Source organism: Solanum pennellii, chromosome 10 (assembly GCF_001406875.1).
Source record: "Solanum pennellii chromosome 10, SPENNV200".
Taxonomy (NCBI): domain Eukaryota; kingdom Viridiplantae; phylum Streptophyta; class Magnoliopsida; order Solanales; family Solanaceae; genus Solanum; species Solanum pennellii.
In genome coordinates, this window is record NC_028646.1 from 78,007,770 (window position 1) to 78,014,952 (window position 7,183).

Genomic DNA, 7,183 nt, shown 5'->3' on the forward strand with positions numbered 1-7,183 from the left:
TATATATATATATATATATACATTAAATTTTATGCGTATAAAGACTTACTTATCAAAATCTCAAAGAACTAACTTTAATGATTTGAACAACAACCATTCGATTAAAAACAGAAAAATCATTTATTTTTAGGTGAAATAACTAAATTTACACTAAAACGATATATTATAATTTTATATGTGATAAAGTACAAGTTAATTATATTTTATCGGGTTATTGGTTATCATTTAGCATGATTTTTCTTTATAATTACCTTAAAATTTATTTAATTAAAATGTCTTTTAAATTATTATTGCAAAAAAAAAAAAAACGTAAAGTCCAATTAATAGTACTAAAGACAGAAAAAGTATGCTCTTAATTGTTTTGTTACCTAAATGCATGCACCCATAAAGTTGGATTTGACTTTGAGTTAGAAAAATTACATTATTTACGTCAATTTAATAAATTTTATTGATTATTTTTTTTATTATATAATAAAATAAATATTTATCATATTTTACTTTTTTAAGAATCAAATTAAATTTTGATAACTATACATATTCTTAATAACTATTACTTGCTATTAACTAAATGACAATAATCATCTTTAAATCAAATAAATTTACTAAATTCGTATCACGTAAAATTCATTTAATAAAAAAATATTCCTCGTCGATATCTCACAACAAAATGCATTTTATTTTTGTAGTTTTGATATACAATATGATTGAAAAAGACAGACATCATTAATAAAAGTAGATGTTGATTTATTTATTTTTTAATAAAGATCAATATAAATTTACAGTACTACATTATTTGTTATTTCCTTTTATTTGGGAACATATAGGACCTACATTCTTTAATTTTTTTTCTTTAATATGCAATTAATTTTCTTCTTTATGCTACATTTAATTGTAATATTTGTAATATTGACAATTAGGGTATATGCAATTAAGAAAGTGGCCCTATATATAGATTTTATTGGTGGGGGTAAGTAAGTAATTAAACTTTAAGCACGTGTGGTTGTAAAGTATACACATGTACATATAATTTGCATGATTATTAAATTAATTAATCACAAAAACTAGGTTCAAACACACGTAAGGTAATTAATTATTTGAATATCTAGCTTTTTGAGTTATTATTCATTACGATTTGTGTAGATCAATTATTTTGAGTGATCTTTTTGTTATTCTAAATGTACATTCAAATTTTACTGTATTATATCGTTAAATATATTATTATGGAGTGATGAAAAATATTTTTTCATGTATTGATCAATTGGTGTGATTGTGTTTTTACATATTTTTTACTCATTTTTTTCTATACTTTATTATTTAATGATCGGATTTTATCCTTGATTCTATATCTTCTTCTTTTTTAAGAATATCTATCATGCATGCATTTTATTTTTCTTTGTAATATTGTACGTTTATTCTCCATTCTTTTTAAAGAAAAAACAATTGTTGTAGGAAAAAGAAAGATATTAAAATGTTGAAAATTAAATCTTCACTTACAAACTGAAAGTTCACGTAACCAATCGAATTATGACTACTAGCACTAGTAGAAGCAAGGCTTTTACCGTCAGAAATCAAAACAAAAATTATGCTATAGAACATGATTTTTTCAATCATATACCCCACTGAACCAGCTCACTTGGAAAATGCACGAGAAAACATATCCTTTATTGAAATAGTGACAAATTTCCTAATTTTTTCATATGAAAATATTACAATTTTTTTCCTCTCTAATTCCATTAAAATATCTTGAAAATAACCATTAAACGTTTTTTAATTAAAAATTTCGATGGAAAGATAGGGACATCTTCGTACTAATTGTTGCCATACAATTTACCCTAGTATTGTATTTATCAAATAATATGATATGATATAATATAACATAACATAAAACATTATAAAATAATATATTAATTAGATAAATACTGATAAATTTAATCGAGTCGGTGAATTCAGCGAAAAAAGAAGAAGGTATGAATGGAAAATGTGAACCATGAGGAGAATGGTGACATGGTAGATTCATTGTACATAAAAGTTCAAACGATATCCTTTTTTTCCTCAAAAAGGAAAAATTAAAGATATTTTATATGAATGTTCACCAAAAAAATCAACACAAAAATGATAGTAGATTCATTGTACAAGAAGCTTACAAGAATATTGTTATAATATGTTTACATGAATGTACAAGATATATATATTTTTTTTCAATTCCTTTGTCTACATAATTTATATGTTCTTTAGGAAACAGCCCACAAGGAGAGTTTTCTTGTTAATAATATATAATGTCTCTCTTTTTGTAGCTTGATTAGACTTTCAATCATCAAAAAAATAGTATCAAGTACTTTGTTCCACAAAGAATATTATTCAACAAAAAATTGTATTCATTTTTTAAGTATCTTGAGCTAATGTTTTTGTACAACAACGACATATCAGTGAAATTTTATAAACGAAATCTGAAGATAGTGGTGCGTACAGAACCTTTTACTCGTACCTTGTGAACGTAGAGAAAAAATATATTTGGAATGAACCCTCGAATTTAGTAAAGTATATCCGAAATAGTAAGAAAACTACTCCTGTGATTGTTTTGGTATTGGGCTTGAAATATACATGGGCTACATTTACATTGTTGGGCTTGGGCTTGAAATACATGGGCTTAATCTACATTGTTTCTCAGTGCACAAATAGTCGTTTCTAGGATCGTTATCTAAAGAATAACCAAGGTTTATAATTTCTTTTTGAAGTACATAAATGCTTCATTTAAATTCGATTTCAAGCATGGAAAATTTTAACTTTTAAACTTGAAGTTGGACTCTATTAAAGCCTACCTTCGAAAATAAAAGTCAAAACCTTAATTCTGAATTTAACTTCTAACTTAGATTCAGATTGAAAGATTTAGGTAATCCTAACTTTTAGAGTAGAATAAAGCACAAAATTCATTTCACCTTTCAAAAAAGTGTTAAAGGTATTTAAGTGTGGATTCTAAGCATTTACATTTGGTTGACCATTTTGGACTTACTATTAATTTGGTTTACCATTCAACATTTTTTTTTTATTATATATAAAGATCTACTCAAAATACAAAAAAAAAATGGAAAACAAAGGTCTTTTTTTCCTTCTCCTTCTCATATTTTATTATATGAAAAATTCCAATGGAGATCAAATAGATGATATTTGCAAAAAAAATCTTGATCCAAATTTATGTGCAAATTCTCTTAGAAAAGATCCAAAAGGTTCTTCTGATGATTTTAAAGGTTTAGCAAATACAATTCTCAATCAATGTTTAAATAATGCCAAAGAAAATTTAGGTCAAGTCCAAAAATTGGCTCCAAATAAATGTCAACAAATTTGTATCCAACAATACAATTTGTGTATCAATACTTATATTCCAAATTCAATTACACAATTGAGATCTGATCAATTTACACAAGCAATTGGTTCAATTTTGCAATCTGGAGATAGAGCTCTTACTTGTGAAGATTCATGTGGTCAATCTCAATTAAGTCAAAAAAATAATGATTTTGCTCATCTTGTACTAGTGTCTGCTGATGTTTTAAAAACTAAACTGTAATAGAATTGTGTCAAAATATTGCTAGTGACATGATGTGTCACCAATACGAGATCTAAATTCTATGAGTATCGTTTCATTTTTAAGATTATGGGTTCAGATATACTCTTTTGATATGTTACAGTTTCTAAACCTGAATTGGCGTTTTGTAGACAGCCTTAGGAACGTAAAAACCCCTAAGTAGAGAGCGTGGTTCAGATATACTCTTTTGATATGTTACAATTTCTAAATCTGAATTGGCGTTTTGTAGAGAGCCTTAGGAACGTAAAAAACCCCAAATAGAGAGCGTGTTTTCTTCTCTAATAAATTTTATACTGCACAAATAAATATTAAACGTGTGATTGCATAGTAAAATCTTTTAGTGCTATCATATAAAATTGGTTCTTGTAACATTTTTTTCGGAAGAAAAGCGAAATTCCGATAAATCGTCAAGGAAACTTGCCTTAGCAAGAAGTTATAATAATGGTTATTTTTTCTAATCAAATATTATTTTCGTCCATTTCTATTTGTCATTCTTTGACTCAGCAATTTTTGAATTATAATTAGTGAAAATTGTAGTTATATTAGTCAATTAATTAACTAGTATATATGTTTGTTTAATTGCGAAACTTTTTCAATTTCTTTTTCAATATATCAAAATTGCTTAAATACATATTTTATTTTTGAGAAAATAGTAAGAGTGAGATAATATATTAAAAAAATGTTCAAATAAAGTATGAATATCTAATTGAGAATTCGATTATATATTATAGGGGCTTTTAGCCCATTTTTTTAAAACATATTTATTCTAAATATAAATGACAACTAAATGTGAATAAAAGGAATATTAGCGATCACCAAGATTTTTGCAAAATTAAGAATTAGTAATAAATACCCCTCCTCAATCACTGGACTATTTTAGTTGTATTTTAAAAATAAATGCTACTCTTTTTTTAGTTGTATTTTAAAAAAATATTAATATAAATTCTTTATAATATAAAAATATATCATATTTTAGTATATCAAGTTTCAAAATAATCTCTAACAGAAATATAAGATAAGATTACGTACTTATTTCTCTTCTTAAATTCTATGTATAGCGAGAATTTTAGTGAACTAATATATAATATCACGTTAATATGATATAATTAGTGTAAATACTCTATTAGAATAAATTTTATGTACACAAAATTTAAATTCTTTATTTATTATTATTATTTAAACAATCCACACGTGTCTTTATAATACCTAATAGCTTGTGTGCCCCTACCACTCTCATAGTACTCTAAATATCTTACTTTTATTTTCTCAAATTTGTTTTAGCTCAAAAAAATAATAATTATCTTCTCATTCTCTCAACTTGCTTTTTGAATAATATGATACTAATCGACGTATATTATAGTGGAATGGTTAAGATTTTTTTTATTCTTAATCACATGTTTCGGATCACAAATTTTGTTAAAAGCCTTATTCAAGTCCTGCAATGTGTGAATCTGAATTTAGTCAGACGTGTGATAATATTAGTAAGGTTGTTGGTAAAGAAACTTGAAAAAATGGAGAAATTTATACAAGTTTCCGACGGATACCGCCGGAATTCTGGCCATGGCTGGTGCCGGAGAACCGCCGTCGGTCACTCTATAGTAAAGGTCCTTTCTATTATCCCAACTCTATTTTATTCTTTTTCTGTTTTAATTTCCAAATAGAATATATTTTAGTTTTTCTGTTATAAAACATTTGTTCATATAATTTTTTTAGTTTTTTTTTTAATTATATTTGAGCCATATATTATCCAATACGTGATGAATTTTCAGTACATATTGTGAGATAAAGTATCAAAATGTATTTTAAAAGCTTAACATTTTGAGATTATTATAAAAAAAAAATTGTAGAATTCAGTATGTACTTTCACAATATGTGTCTCACTTATGTATCAGATACGAACGATTTATTCTCCCTCATGTAAACTATGGTATATCCTCTTAAATCTAAAGAACAACTGTCTCTAAACTTCATCACCTTGATTTGTTCAAATTTTTCCTTTGATTTTTATCATCCCAATATATGAAGTTGTTGGAGTGGGTGGTGCATAAATTTGGAAAAATTGGGTAGTGGACCTAAAGTGTTCTATTCATAATTTTTGTGGTGTGTAATTAATAATATCAGAAAATTTATAGTAGCAATGAGAAGTATACCTAGTTCTTTTTTTTTGCTATTTAGTATTATGGAGAATTGATGATGAAGTGACTTGGATTTACTAATCAAAGAGACGATGAACTCACACTTGCTGGTAAAGTAGTCTTCGGAGGAAAAATATATTACAGGACAGAATGACCTCTCTACTTCACGAGTTATTACGGGCGTAACTTAAATGAGCAAAAACTCGCCTTGTTTACGAGTCATGAAAAATTAGTATAACTTTAGTTTAGATAGTTCACAAGTTTTGTCGGATTGGTAAAAACTTGCATGTGTTGACTCGTTATGAAAAAACCTATGGAGCTTGTAAACTTACCTTACACAAGCCCAATCATCCCAAGCCCAGTAGCCAGATTCTTATCCAAGCCCATATAATGAAATTTCTGAGGCCCAATAGATTGCAAAAGCCCATTAATATGCTTTATACTACTACCTTGATTCATTTTTTTTAGCGATATTAACTAAAGTTAGTTTGAGTGCACCTTAACTAGTTTTACGAGATACTTGCTACCCTCTCGTCAGCACGATAACTTTATGTATCAAGGCTTTGAAGAATAAGGGGTCACTGCTTCTGTTTTAATAATATGATGAAAATTTCTATTGCTAGTGAATAAGGACATATTTTCGACAGTTCTTATTCATTAAGATCGCACTATATATGACCTCAACTATTAATCGAGGGAAGTTTTTGGGTAATTTTACAAAGTTGAAGGGCAATTTCGGAATTTTTTCCTTTAATATATTTGAATTGTAATTTGTAGCTCACCATTGCTAATTACTTAATTAGCCCACACGTTTTGTCCATTATGTAAAAGGAATCATATTAATCTGTCTTAACAACTGGATTTAGTTGATTAACACCTCAAGAAAATAACTTAATTGGCATTTTGCTTGATTAAGATTTGGATTATCTCAAAAGAGATCCTCTTAAGCAAGTTGTACTAGTTTATTATCACTTGTGCTTTGTGCAATGTACCTTAATTAACAAATACATAATTTATTAAATTTTTATAACAACTACGTTACTAGTTGCTACTTCCCATCAACAAATAAATTAAATATTCAGCCAAAAAAATTAATTATAATTCATAACTTGAATTTGGTTTTGTTGCTAATATTTCAAAGCCTTTACATTATAAAAGCCTTCACATTATAAAATTAAAACAACACGAATTAATGATAAACAAATTTGTTAATTCTATTTGATTATGCATTATGAGCGTGATTAGCTATTAAATATAACTTGATTTTACTAAATTATGTTTTTCTTTTGTAAAAATGTTAATATTTGTCAAAAATCAGTTCTTTTTGTGTTTTAAAATGGTATTTTTCTTTCTTTATATATGCTTGTGTATGTATATATTTAATTTGATAAATTTAACCCTATATGATGGATCGAACGTATACATATCATATATATATATATAGTGTGTTGGGTTATTAATTGTTATA

At 26.4% G+C, this 7,183-nt stretch overlaps 1 long non-coding RNA gene across 1 annotated transcript; it reads left to right on the forward strand.

Annotated features, from left to right (window-relative positions):
* The first annotated feature begins 4,824 nt into the window (after nt 1-4,824).
* Nucleotides 4,825-6,571, forward strand: LOC114074374. The gene is made up of 2 exons (XR_003574750.1): nt 4,825-5,184; nt 5,756-6,571. It is a non-coding gene; the product is annotated as an uncharacterized LOC114074374 (long non-coding RNA).
* The last annotated feature ends 612 nt before the right edge of the window (nt 6,572-7,183 follow it).